Genomic DNA, 14,647 nt, shown 5'->3' with positions numbered 1-14,647 from the left:
TGGTTCCACATGAACTAGCTTGTGGCCATTGCTTTGCTCTCAGGTGGGCTTGGGGTAAAATAACTTACAATTACGCACTGAATTGGTTCTGAGCACCTGCAGCTCCCGTTGTCTGCAGTGACGTGAGCTCTCCGGTCGTGGTACCAGTCAGTGGCCCACAGCGTCAGGGATGTCTTATATCATCTATCTTCGGCGTGACCTTCCGAAGGGGCTAACAGCTAGAGGGTGCTAGCTTGCTGGGGGGAGGGCGAGAGATGGGGACAGATGGGGTGGGGTGAACGTATCTGTGCAGCGTCCTCGGCTCTGTTTGATGGTGTCATCTCATGAACAAACCCTCCGATCTCATCCCACCCTTTTCTTTATTTTGTTTACTTTGTTGTAGCGTTGCTGGATGTCCATTCCAACTGTCCTCCCCGCTGCCGTGGAGCCCGTACCCCCGTGCTGGGGGGAAGTGGGACAGCACTGAGGACTCCCCCTCCCTTTGCACTGGTCCAGCGGGCCCAGTCTGAGACTCTGAGAGGCAGCACCCCTCCAGGCAGCCCGTGCAAAGCCACTTGGAGCTGCTGGAGCTGTCCTTCCCCGCCAGCACTGAGAGCTGATCCTCTGTCCCCGGTCCTGAAGACTGGGGCGTGCCTGGGGGCTGCTCTGGAGAACTGCAGCCCAGCAAAGATGGCAGCAGAATGCTTGGGGGAGGTGTCCGTGCAGAGCCTGGGCGAGCGTTGCTGCCTGCTCTCACACACGCATGTGTGCCTGATGCAGGACCTGCACGGTGACCCCCAGCCTGTCTCGCCCGCTCCCATTCTCAGCAGCCCCCGGGGCGGAAGGGTGCTCCGCCCTCTGTCTGCAGCAATAAGAGCCGTGAAGGCACCCTGGGGCTCAGCCCTGGCTTGTGATGTAATTGTACATGCGGGGCTCCCCCTTCGGGCGAGCCCTGGCTTCTAGGGCCTTCCCAGCTCCAGCTCCCCAGACAAGGGCACAGACACCTCCGGACTCCTTGCATTAGTACGGCCTTTCCCCTCCCCCATCACCAGCAATGGGCAAAGAACGGCATGTGTCATGTTCCAGCAGCAACCCCTCACGCGTGTGCATCCAAACCCATTTCGCCTCCTCCTCCTCCTCCTCCCCTCCGCCGCCCGCTCTCATTGGCTACATGTAAATCAAGTCATGTTATCCCTCAGCATTTGTCACTATATTATTCTCATTATCCAGTTTTTGCTTTTGCATGATGTACTAACATGGGCGATTGTGTAACATATTCCAGCCTGAGCCGGGGCGCCCGGTCCCAGCTCCCTCCCCTTGGGATGCTGGGCTCCCCTGGCTCCCGCTTGTTTCTGTTCAGGGCAGCAAGGGCTGATTAACAAGCCAAATGCATCTCTCTTTTTGGGGGGCAAAACACTAAAACCTGACTTGTATATACCGTGAAGTGTTTGTAAAACATGCAGTATGGACCCAGGCTCTCTCCACAGGGAGGGCAGTAAAGGAGATTATCGGAAACTGGCCGGCAGCTCTGCGTGCTCTGTTCACAGCGTTCTCACTCTCGTGCCCAGGGATTCCACAGCCCTGGCCTCGCCGGAACCCTGCCAAGGCAGAGCCCCCAGCCAGCTCAGTCTGCTTCCACTCCCCTGGCCTCCGAAACATGGTTATACCGGCACCGCTGCCAGGTACAGCCCGAGTTGTGAGCTGTGTTCGTCCCAAAGAACTCCCCCCAAGCCCTCCAACTCTGATTCTCACATGGCTCCCAGCCCTGCAGTAGCTGAGCCCCTCCCAATTCTCACCCACCCACAGAGGCAGGACAGAGCTGTTCTCCCATGGGACAGCTGGGAACCGCACCACGGAGGCTCAGTACCTGGGCCAAGAGCGCGCACAAAGTCTGTGGCAGAGTGAACCCAGATTTCCCTCTTGAACCCAGGTCTCCCAAGGCCTCGGCTAGAATCCCAGCCTCTGGGCCTGCTGCTCAGCTGGCCTGTATTCCCTGAGGCATATAGGTTCTTCTACAGAGGGGGGAGATTTCTCCAGTGGGGAGAAACCCAGATGTTGCCCCTGCTGCAATGTTTCCTACTACCTGCCTCGCTCTGGCCACAGGCCCTTGTGCGTATTGGATTCTGGGGCCGTGGCCCGGTTTCCTGGGACATGGCGGAGGTGCAGAAAGCAAGCTCAGCTAATAACGCAGGTGCCCTGAGGGGCTGCTCCTTTCCTCCGTTGCTGGCGCGTGGGCTGGTCCCTCCTGGGCACTCTGCAGCCTGCGCACAGGAACGGTCGCACTTCGCTAGGCTGAGCGGAACAAGCGAGTGTGGAAAGAGCTGGGTCTGGGCCGGCAGTGATAGCCCTAGAGGCGCCGGGTTCTGGGCAGTAGCCGTGGGAAGAGGAGCGCTGAGAGGGACAGGAATACTGCGTGCTGTTTAGAAGGGACCCAGGAAGGAGCTAACATGGAGGCTGCAGCAGGAGCAATGACAGAGAATTCAGGCATCAGTCGTACCTTGTCAGTCCCTGAATCTTCCCAAAGGGAGGGAGGATGCTGCTAAATCCTTCTCTGCGGGCCGTGCACCCACCTGCCGCCGAGGTAGGACCTAGGGTAAGAAGGGGGTGGCCAGCCGGGGAACGGCCAAGCAAAGCTCCCAGCTGTGTGAGATGCCCATGGGGCCTGAAACATGGGGCCACCCCCTTCAGCAGCAGAGGGATGTTTTCAAGAGTGTCTCCAAGAACCAATTCCTGCAGCCTCACCTCTTCCCTGCCTGGCCAGCACGAGCAGGCCTGTCTCCGCTCAGCCCTCGGGCCCAAGGAAAGACCAGCTTCTTTTCTGCATCCCGCCCGGCTTGAGCTGGAGCCTGGACAGGGGGCATCCACCTGGATGCCCCTTGTATGTTACAGGTCGTCAGTTCAAAGCGGAGTCCCTTCCTGCAACAAGGTGAACCAAGGCTGCTTCTCTGACCTCGCGGCGGGGGGTCGCCGGTGCTGTTCCTGGGCCTGCAGGAGCCCCAGCCTGCGACACTATGGGGCAGGGTGCTGGGGGCAGGAGCTTGGGCCTGGGGTTGCCTCAGGCCTGTCCCCTAGGGAGCAGCTGGGCCTCTTTGCGAAGGGCAGGGAGTGACGGAGATGGGAGCAGGGCTGCTCCAGGAACCGCCAAGCTGGGGAGCAGAGCTCCCCGGGGTGGGTCTGCCCCGCTGCAGCCCCCCAGCCAGCCCCCAGGCTCCCCCATGGGGAAGCCACGCGGCGCTGTATCTTCTCCTCGGGCCTTAATCCACCCAGCCGCCGAGAAACCTCCATGGCCTCTCCGGCCCCTATTGTACCCTCCCTCGTCTGCCCCCCAGCCCCACCTGAGAATCCCCTCTGGGGAATGGGTTTGGGCCTGGGCCTGGGGAGGGGGCATTTGGCCCACAGTTCCCCCAACTCCAAGGCCCCTCTCAGAGCTCCCCTCAGCATCAGCCCCCCGTCCTGCAAGACACCCCTCTGGGCCAAGCCCCTTTTCCCGCACCCCACAAATCTCTGAGGGCCACACTCCTCCCCTTGTCCTGCCCACCTCTCCTCCCCGCACATCCCCTCAGGGTCAGTCCCCACCTGATTCCCCTCCAGGTCAAACGCCGCCTCCCCATGCAGAGAAACCCCTACAGCCCAGACCCGCCCCCAGTGCCATTTCCCCCTCGCACAGACACCTCCGGGCCAAACGCTTCCCCCCGAAAACCCCCTCAGGGCCAAACTCCCTCCAGACACCGAGAACCCCTTCAACCAACCTCCCCGCAAGCACAGCCGGCCCCCACTCCCCCACCCCCAGACGTTAGCCCACAGGAGGGCTCCGGTGCTGAACCCCTGCAGCTGGGGGTGCCAGGCCAGGGCCCTCCCCAGGCTGGGGCCTGGCTCTTTACCCGGGGTTCCTCTCGGCTGCTGGGAGGGTCTGTGCTCCCCTGAGCTCCCCCCAGCCAGCGAAGCCCGGGGCAGGGCCGTGGCCAGCGGCACGGGGGCTATTGCAGTGGCCAGGCCAGGGAAACGCTGCAGCAGCCCGGCCTTGGGCCCTCAGGGCTATGGAGAGCAGGAGCCACACCCGCCCGGCTCGAGGGCCAAGTGCGATGGCCCCATGCCCGCTCGGTGCCAAGCGTGTGCCAGAAACGCCAGGCTGAGGGGCCCCAGCGGGCAGCAGGAGCCAGTCCAAGCAAGCCCAATTCTGCAGCACTGGCCACCCTGCCCCTTGCTGGGGAGTCGGGTCCCAGAACTCCCGCCTCGGGCCGCGTCCCCAGGGTTTCACCTTCCCCCCCAGCCTGGCTCAGGGCCGGTTCCCCGTCGGTGGGCAAGCTGCTGCCAGTAAAGGGCTAGCCAAGGGCCAACCCAGGGACTGCACTTACAGCCACCCATAAGCCGCTGGCGTGCAGCCCCCTCCCCCAGAGCAGGACCACGGGCAGCTCTGTTCTGCGTCTCCCCGCAAGCGCGACTGGCCCCGGTTCTGACCTGAGGCGCGGCGGGGCCAAGGGCCAGAGCCCAGCTGCTGGGGGTGTCCCGGGGCGGTATGGCGTGTGGGCGGGACGGGTGCTGGGTAAGGTCAGGGAGCTGGCAGTGGAGGCGGGGTGAGAGAGTGGGGCTGTGGGCGGTGGGAGGCGCCATCGAGCCCACCTTGGCGTGGAGACACAAGACCCAGGCCTCGCGCTGCCGTGGAATGGCCTGACGCTTCAATCCAGCACAACGCGGTTGCAAAGCCTGTGGGCCCCTGGACACGAGTGCGATGGCAGCGGGCTGGGAGGCAGGACGCTGGGAGGCTCCCGGCCTCTGCCCTGACTCACGGTCAGCGAGAGCTATGCTCCCAGCGCTATTTAGCCGGGGAACTAGGTGTGATTGTACGGCAGTCTCTGGCCTCAGAACGGGGCTCCTCCTGCCAGGGGCAAGGTGCCGCTGGAAACCCCCCACCCCAAAAGCGTGCTCCGCTCTGGCCCGCCTTCCTGGAGCAGAGCCGGGCAGCCCTTCTCCACAGGGCTCTGGGAGCTGGGGTGTCGGGGGATGTTTTGGGGCCCCACATTACCAGGAGGGGGATGACTCGGGGGCTGGAGGGGGCTGCGTTACGGGCATGTTTCGCATGGCCCAGCGAGGAGAGAGCAAGCCGCAGCGGTCAGAGGGCTGTGAGCCCCAAAGGCCTGGCTTCGCTAGCCCACGCTCCCTGCTGGACCAAGGAGCCCAGTCGGCTGACAGGGTGCTGAGCTGACGCCCCGGGCCGTGTCTGGCTGCCCATGCAATGCCGCCCCGCACGCTCCAAGTCCAGCACAGCGGGAGAGGGATGAGCATGCGCCCACTCAGAGGGACTCGCATGGTCGGTGCTTGCCTAAGGGAAGGGGTGGACAGCTCTGGCCTGGAACATGGGACAGGCCTGGCCCCAGGGCACTGAGCTGGCACTGGGAGGAGCCATTAACTGCAGGAAAGTGAGGGGCTCACGGGCCAGACGAGGCTGGGCCGAGCACAGGGCTTTGGGGGCTGAGAGGCGGCCACTTTCTCAGGCACTTTGCTCAGACGGGGCGGGAGGGCAGGGTCAAGGCAGAGTTTGTGAAGGAGCAGGGGGACCCAGCCCAGGGGCAGGGGGCGGCCCACAGGGCCAGTAGCTGAGCCCAGCTGGAAGAGCAAGGGGAGGGGAAGAGGTCCTAGGAGGAGGCACTGCAGGAGGAGGCACTCCTGTGGGCCTGGCTGAGTCAGGACGACTGGGGGCAGGGAGGTAAGGCAGCGGGAGGTGCTGGGGTGTAACAAGGCTGGTTCTGGCGGGACCCAACGGAGAGTGCCAATTCAGGACAAACTGCTTCAAGCAGGACAGTCACAGCCCCAGGCTGGGGTTTCTGTGCACACCAAGGCAAACCAAACCAGCCAGACAGAGGACTTCGGTCTCACCCCACTGGCTAACCACAAGTCACACAAGCAATTCCCTTAGACACCACAGTTTCCCAGTATCCCCACCAGTGCCCCTCGTTATGGGGACAGATGGTTATGAAAACCAATACCCCAGTAAAAGAACAAAGGTTCCCTCGATCCCAAAGGACCAAGCCCCAGACCCAGGTCAATATACAAATCAGATCTTACCCACAAATCACGCTGTTGCCAATCCTTTCAAATCTAAAATCTAAAGGTTTATCCAGAAAAGGAAAAGGATAGAGATGAGAGCTAGAACGGGTTCAATGGAATCAATGACAGACAGTGATGGCCAAGTTCTTGGTTCAGGCTTGTAGCAGTGAGGGAATAAACGGCAGGTTCAAATCCAGTCTCTGGAGAACATCCCCAGCTGGGATGGGTCCTTCAGTCCTTGGTTCAAAGCTTCAGTCTGTAGCCAAGTCCCTCCAGAGATAGGAAGCAGGATTGAAGACCAGATGGAGGAGCTGCAGCAGCGTTTTACAGTCTCATGCCATGTGGTCTCTGCTTTCTGTGTCCCAAAGACAAGCTGCCCATCCCATGGCCTGGAAAAACCTCAGAGTTCTGTCCATAGGCAGGTCCCTGCACACCTGGCTGAGTCCCCAGGCGTGTCTCCCTTCTCTCAATGGGTCAGTTGTGTCGCTGATGGTCCTTAATGGGCCACCCAGCAGGCTAGGCAGAGCTGACACCAACTTGTCTGGGGTGTCACCCAGAAGCAGAGCAGAAGTTTGAACTACAGACAGTATAGAGCAAATATTCATAACTTCAACTACAAAAATGATACACACATACAGGTTTCAGAGGAACAGCCGTGTTAGTCTGTATTCGCAAAAAGAAAAGGAGTACTTGTGGCACCTTAGAGACTAACCAATTTATTTGAGCATGAGCTTTCGTGAGCTACAGCTCATACAGACAGCATAATCCTAACCAGCAAACCATCACCTTGTCTGAGACACCTCATTTGACCCCCTTTGTACAAGATTTGGTGCCACAACAGGATCTTGGTTGCAACCATGTTCTATATGGTCCCAATTCAAGTCAATAAGGTGACGGGGTCAGACAGATACTATCCCAGACTGGGGCAGAAGGAAGCTGCAGGAATGGCAGAGGCGAGAGGAGAGCTGGAGCAGAGGTGAGACTGGACGGGCAGGCAGAGGGACGAGGGGATGAGGAATGAACGCCAACCCCCAGTGCAGCTGCTGAGATTCTGGATCGGAGTGTGGTGCGCACAGTGGACCGTTGAGGCCTCCCTGCAGGCCCCTGGCTGGTCAGTACACTGGGCAGGATGAGGCCCTGTGCTCACATGTAGGTTTTGGAGGGGGCGGCCAGGGTTGGACAAGGGGCTGAGAGTCATGGGCCAAGGTGCTCAAGGGCTCAGTCACTGGGCAATACCCTGAGGGGCGAGGTGGGTGGGGTGCTCAGATGAGGCACGTGACAGTGCAGGGGGGCTTTGGGATTCAGAGGAGGAGATGTTAGAAAATAGGGAATGGAGGTGGGGGGTCAACATGCTCCATCCTCAGTGAAAGGAGGCGCGTGCAACAGGGCAGAGAATGGACCGGGGGAGGAGAGAGGGCTCTGGGTGGTCACAGATTTAGAGACCAGAAGGGACCATTGTGATCATGCAGTCTGACCCCTGTGTGACAAAGGCCAGGGAACTGCTCCAAATCAGTCCTAGGCCAGAGCTTTAGGAAAAAAAGCCCATCCTGATTTGGCAGTGACGGAGAATCCACCATCACCCTGGTAAATTGTTCCATGGATTAGTGACCCTCGCTGGTACAAACCTAGGCCTTATTTCCAGTCTGAAGGTGTCTAGATTCAACTTCCAGCCATTGGCTAGTGTTAGACCTTCCTCTGCTAGACCGGATAGTCCACTGTCAAATATTTCTTCCCCATGTAGGTGCTTATAGACTGCAGGTCTCTATGTAATTCTGCATCTTGGCAGGGGGGTTAGACTAGGTGGCCCCAACTCTCTGGTTCTCAGCCACCCCGAACCTTCTCTTTGTTAAGCTAAGTGGACTGAGCTCCTTGAGTCTATCGCTCTATGGCAGGTTTTCTAACCCTTTAATCATTCTTGAGGGTCATCCCTGACCCTTCATGAACATCCTTCCTGAACTTGGGCTCCAGAACTGGACCCAGGATTCCAGCAGGGGTCACACTGGTGCCCAATACAAAGGTATGATAACCTCTCTGCTCCCGCTCCTGGTTCCCCAGTTTATACACCTCAGGATCGCATCAGCATCAGGATCCTTTGGCCTCAGCGTCGCACAAGGAGCTTATGGTCAGGGCTTGATGATAGTTGATGGTCAGATAGTTCATGGTCAGTGTTGATGATAATCCACCACGACCCCTTAACCCTTCTCAGAGTCACTGCTTCCCTGGAGAGAGCCCCCAGCCACTAAGCATGGCCCCAGCTTACCAAGCGACCCAGAGCTGGTACCCACACAATCTAGGGCACCCGCCCTTACCCCATTCCTAGGGCTCAGGGTGTAACCTTCTCCGGGTTTGCAGGACTTTTTCCCAGTGAAAGAGCCTTACCCAGTAATATTCTTGTCCTCTATTTATTAACACTCACCAAGCAGAATACACACCCTAAGCATACAGTGCTCTGCTCACCAATCCTGGCTAGGCAGGCGGCCTTTCCCTGTTGGCCAGGCAAGGTCGGTTGCTGCACGTCACAGTCGTGCAGAGGATTCTTAGCAGCTCTGATCTTAGGCTGTGTCTCAGAGGTGAGTTCTTCTTCTTCCCAGTCTTTCCTTCTTCTGTTTCTTGTGTTCTTTCTGCTGGACTCCTTCTTGGACCCCAGTTTATATAGTGAAACTTGAGTCTTGCTTAGCTGTGCCGTAACCAGTCATTTTACTAACCAATCCTAACATATTGTAACAAAATTCTCTAACCAATCATACCCCACCACCTTAATTGATTTACATTTAGCAAAATTAGTTATGTAACAGACAGAAACAATCAAAGAACCAGACAGGGAGCATACAGACAAACAATTGGGCAATGGGGACCATAAAGATAAAACAATAAAGAAATGAAGGTTTCACACCCACATCCATTGGTAAATGATTGCTTGCCAGACAGAATGCCGTCACACTAAGTTTTCTTTAACCATCTTTATCTGGTGGTGGTGGGTGCCACCGGGACAGGAGCCTTCTGAACAGCTGGATAGGACAGTGTTTAAGGTAATGTACAAGGGATGTGGGGCTGTGACTTCCTGCTTCTTGGCTCCTGGCTGCTGCAGTCCTAAGGGTGGCTGCAGACAAAGGCCTCAGGCATCACAATGTGGCTGGAGGAAGTGGCCTCATGCTTACAGAGTGAGATCAGTGACCTGCCCTCTTCGTTATTTGCCACCCCGCCCATTTGTGTGTCATCTACATACGTTGTCAGTGATGATTTTATGTTGTCTTCACGGTCATTGTTAAAGATGCCAACTAGTGTAGGGCCAAGCCGTGCTCCCTGCAGGGCCCCACTAGAAACAGGCCGACTCAGTGATGACTCCCCATTTTCCGGTACATTCGGAGACCTGTCCAGTCACTGCTGCCAGGTGACGTCGAAAGTATTTTAGTGGGTTAATTAGCATGTCATGTGGCACCAAGCCCCTACTGTAGGCTTGGCGAGGAGCAAGCTGCAGTTCCGGGGTTCCCTATGTCCAGGTTACCCATGGCACCCGCTGGACACTGGTGGCATCCAGGTGCCATTAGACCTCCCCCAGGATGGCTGGCACGGCAGAGGACAGGGTGTCACAGCTCAGCAACCTCCCCTACGTTCCCTGGTGCTAGGTAGCACCCTCCGGACTGGCACTGGCAGCCTCCAGTCTGTTCTCATGGCTTGGGGCAGGCTGGTCTCATCAGGCCACACACACACACATACACTGTTAGGCCTCCCCTGAGCCTGGCGGTCTCTGTTTTCCCCTGGACGGGTGATGGGTAAGGCTAAGATTTGTCACAGATATTTTTAGTAAAAGTCACAGCCAGGTCATGGGCAATAAAGAAAAATTCATGGAAACCTGTGACCTGTCTGTGATTTTTACTGAATATATGCTTGTCGAAATGGGGCCGTGTGGGGTCCCCACACTGCCTTCAGGGGGCCAGCCGTGGAGCTGCGGCATCCCCACACCATGCTCGGGGGCCCAGCCTGGAACTGTGGGGGTCTCCACATTGCCCGCGGGGGGCCAGGCTTGGAGCTGTGGGGTCCCCACATCGCCCTCAGGGGGCCAGGCTTGAGAATTGGGTTACAGAGAGTGGAATCAGAAGAACATAAGAACAGCCCTACTGGGTCAGACCAAAGGTCCATCCAGCCCAGTGTCCTGTCTACCGACAGTGGCCAATGCCAGGTGCCCCAGAGGGAGTGATCCTAAAGGGTAATGATCTAGTGATCTCTCTCCTGCCATCCATCTCCACTCTCTGACAAACAGAGGCTAGGGACACCATTCCTTCCCCATCCTGGCCAATAGCCATTAATGGACTTAACCTCCATGAATTTATCCAGTTCTCTTTTAAACCCTGTTATAGTCCTAGCCTTCACAACCTCCTCAGGCAAGGAGTTCCACAGGTTGACTGTGTGCTGAGTGAAGAAGAACTTCCTTTTATTTGTTTTAAACTTGCTACCCATTAATTTCATTTGGTAGCCCCTAGTTCTTATATTATGGGAACAAGTAAATAACTTTTCCTTATTCAAGTTTCAGAGTAGCAGCCGTGTTAGTCTGTATCCACAAAAAGAAAAGGAGGACTTGTGGTACCTTAGAGACTAATGCTCAAATAAATTTGTTAGTCTCTAAGGAGCCACAAGTCCTCCTGTTCTTTTTCCTTGTTCGCTTTCTCCACCCCACTCATGATTTTATAGACCTCGATCATATCCCCCCTTAGTCTTCTCTTTTCCAAGCAGAAAAGTCCTGGCCTCTTTAATCTCTCCTCCTATGGGACCCGTTCCAAACCCCTCATCATTTTAGTTGCCCTTCTCTGAACCTTTTCTAATGCCAGTATATCTTTTTGAGACGAGGGGACCACATCTGTACACAGTATTCAAGATGTGGGCGCACCATGGATTTATATAAGGGCAATAAGATATTCTCCGTCTTATTCTCTATCGCTTTCTTAATGATTCCTAACATCCTGTTCGCTTTTTTGACTGCGACTGCACACTGCATGGACTCTTCAGAGAACTGCCCACGATGACTCCAAGATCTTTCTCCTGATCAGTTGTCGCTAAATTAGCCCCCATCCTATTGTATGTGTAGTTGGGGTTATTTTCTCCAGTGTGCATTACTTTACATTTATCCACATTACATTTCATTTGCCATTTTGTTGCCCAATCACTTAGTTTTGTGAGATCTTTTTGAAGTTCTCCACAGTCTGCTTTGGTCTTAACTATCTTGAGCAGTTTAGTATCATCTGCAAACTTTGCCACCTCACTGGTTACCCCTTTCTCCAGATCACTTATGAATAGGTTGAATAGGATTGGTCCTAGGAGCACTAGTTACCCCTCTCCATTCTGAAAATTTACCATTTATTCCTACCCTTTGTTCCCTGTCTTTTAACCAGTTCTCAATCTATGAAAGGTTCTTCCCTCTTATCCCATGACAACTTAATTTACGTAAGAGCCTTTGGTGAGGGACCTTGTCAAAGGCTTTCTGGAAATCTAAGTACACTGTGTCCACTGGATTCCCCTTGTCCACATGTTTGTTGACCCCTCAAAGAACTCTAATAGATTAGTAAGACATGATTTCCCTTTACAGAAACCATGTTGACTTTTGCTCAACAATTTATGTTCTTCTCTGTGTCTGATCATTTTATCCTTTACTATTGTTTCAACTAATTTGCCCAGTACTGATGTTAGACTTACCGGTCTGTAATTGCCAGGATCACTTCTAGAGCCCTTCTTATATATTGGCGTGACATTGCTATCTTCCAGTCATTGGGTACAGAAGCTGATTTAAAGGACAGGTTACAAACCATAGTTAATAGTTCTGCAATTTCCCATTTGAGTTCTTTCAGAACTCTTGGGTGAATGCCATCTGGTTCCGGTGACTTGTTACTGTTAAGATTATCAATTAATTCCAAAACCTCCTCTAACGACACTTCAATCTGTGACAATTCCTCAGATCTGTCACCTACAAAAGACGGCTCAGGTTTGGGAATCTCCCTCACATCCTCAGCCATGAAGACTGAAGCAACGAATTCATTTAGTTTCTCCTCAATTACTTTATTGTCTTGAAGTGCTTCTTTTGTATCTCGATCGTCCAGGGGCCCCACTGGTTGTTTAGCAGGCTTCCTGCTTCTGATATATTTAAATAACATTTTGTTATTACCTTTTGAGTTTTTGGCTAGCTGTTCTTCAAACTCCTTTTTGGCTTTTCTTATTTCATTTTTACATTTAATTTGGCAGTGTTTATGCTCCTTTCTATTTACCTCACTAGGATTTGACTTCCACTTTTTAAAAGATGCCTTTTAATCTCTCACTGCTTCTTTTACATGGTTGTTAAGCCACGGTGGCTCTTTTTTAGTTCGTTTATTGTGGTTTTTAATTTGGGGTATATATTTAAGTTGGGCCTCTATTATGGTGTCTTTGAAAAGTGTCCATGCAGCTTGCAGGGATTTCCCTCTAGTCACTGTACCTTTTAATCTCTGTTTAACTAACCTCCTCATTTTTGCATAGTTCCCCTTTCTGAAATTAAATGCCACAGTGTTGGGCTGTTCTTCCCACCACAGGAATGTTAAATGTTGTTATATTATGGTCACTATTTCCAAGCGGTCCTGTTACAGTTACCTCTTTGACCAGATCCTGCGCCCCACTCAGGACTAGATCGAGAGTTGCTTCTCCCCTTGTGGATTCCTGTACCAGCTGCTCCAAGAAGCAGTCATTTAAAGTATCGAGACATTTTGTCTCTGCATTTCGTCCTGAGGTGACGTGTACCCAGTCGGTATGCGGATAATTGAAATCCCCCACTATTATTGAGTTCTTTATTTTGATAGCCTCTCTAATCTCCCTTAGCATTTCATCGTCACTGTCACTGTCCTGGTCAGGTGGTCGATAATAGATCCCTACTGTTGTATTCTTATTAGAGCCTGGAATTACTATCCATAGAGATTCTATGGAACACGTGGATTCATTTAAGATTTTTACTTCATTTGATTCTACATTTTCTTTCACATATAGTGCCACTCCACCCCCCACCCCCTCCCCCCCACAGGACCTGTTCTGTCCTTCCGATATATTTTGTCCCATTGATTGTCCTCACTCCACCAGATTTCTGTGATACCTATTATATCAATATCCTCCTTTACCACGAGGCACTCTAGTTCACCCCTCTTATTATTTAGACTTCTAGCATTTGTGTACAAGCACTTTAAAAACTTGTCACTGCTTATTTCTCCTTTTCTGATATGTCAGATTCTTTTTTATGTGAATGTTTCTCATCTGATCTGGCCCATACTTCATCCTCTTCCATCCCCTCCTCCTGACTAAAACCTAGAGAATCTCTATCCATAGACTCTTCTCTAAGAGAAGTCTCTGTCTGATCCACGTGCTCCTCCGCAGCAATCAGCTTTCCCCCATCTCTTAGTTTAAAAACTGCTCTGCAACCTTTTTAATGTGAAGTGTCAGCAGTCTGGATCCACTTTGGTTTAGGTGGAGCCCATCCTTCCTGTATAGGTTCCCCCTATCCCCAAAGTTTCCCCAGTTCCTAATAAGTCTGATGCATCCGATGAAGTGAGCTGTAGCTCACGAAAGCTTATGCTCAAATAAATTGGTTAGTCTCTAAGGTGCCACAAGTCCTCCTTTTCTTTTTGCGGATACAGACTAACACGGCTGTTACTCTGAAACCTGTTAATAAGTCTGAGGTACTCTTATGGATAACTCCATTAAATCCGTTTTCTCCTGCACAGCTTAACTCGCTGCTGAAGCCAGGCCAGAGGTCATGCTTTTCCAGACTAAAAACCAATATTCTGCAGAGTTACCGCTCAGAGCGATGGTGCGCAAAGCCCTGGGACCCTCTGCAGTCACGGCTATACAACAAGCAACTGTCACCCGGGAGCCTTATGTGGCGTTGACAGGTGACACAGGGCCAGAAAGAGTTAATTAACTCCCAGACTGACCTGACCCATGGCCGAACTGTAGAGACTGGTTAGGAAGAGATGTAAATGAACAGAGCTTTGAAATGCAGCCGGCATTGTTAGAGAGAGAAGGGGAGATGTTTGCTCAGGTCTTGTGATGTCAGCAAACAAGCCTTGTCTATGGCTACGGCTTTGATTCAAAGATCAAAAAGGGAATATTAACATTTAGGAAGACATGTGAGTGACATAGTGTTATTGTCTATATGTTTCTGAACTGTTTAATGGATAAATGACCCTGGGCTAATTGTCAGGATGTTTGGGAGAAGGAAAGTCAAGCCGATTGTTTTCTCAGGCCATAAGGCTGCTGGAAATGTATAAAACCCTGGGATGGATTCTTCTTCATCTCAGATCTGCTTTGGGTTTCAAGAAGGGGAAACCCTAAGCCATAAGGATTGAGATCCCCAGTCACTGACTGGAGTCACTCTGAAGATGGACATTGGACTATAACCTCTGGACTATTTCTAAAATAACTTTTGGCAGCTCCAAACTCGCCATCTCTGCTCTGTATCTGGACCTCAAGAAATTGAACTCCAATCTGTCTGTATATTGATCTTTCAACCAACTTTCTCTCTTTTCTTTTTAAATAAATTTTAGTTTAGTGAATAAGCATTGGCTATAAGCGTGTATTCTGGGTAAGATCTGAGTTATCATTTGACCTGGGTCCG

The 14,647-nt window shown here is 53.2% G+C and overlaps 1 protein-coding gene across 1 annotated transcript in view; it reads left to right on the top strand.

Annotated features, from left to right (window-relative positions):
• The window catches only part of LOC125630863 (microtubule-actin cross-linking factor 1, isoforms 6/7), a 155,642-nt gene that overhangs the window by 1,286 nt on the left and 139,709 nt on the right, over positions 1-14,647 (top strand). The gene's annotated exons all lie outside the window — the stretch shown is intronic.

This window comes from Caretta caretta, chromosome 2 (assembly GCF_965140235.1).
Source record: "Caretta caretta isolate rCarCar2 chromosome 2, rCarCar1.hap1, whole genome shotgun sequence".
Classification (NCBI taxonomy): domain Eukaryota; kingdom Metazoa; phylum Chordata; order Testudines; family Cheloniidae; genus Caretta; species Caretta caretta.
The sequence above is the reverse complement of the archived record's forward strand: the minus strand, read 5'-3'. Positions and strand labels throughout refer to the sequence as shown.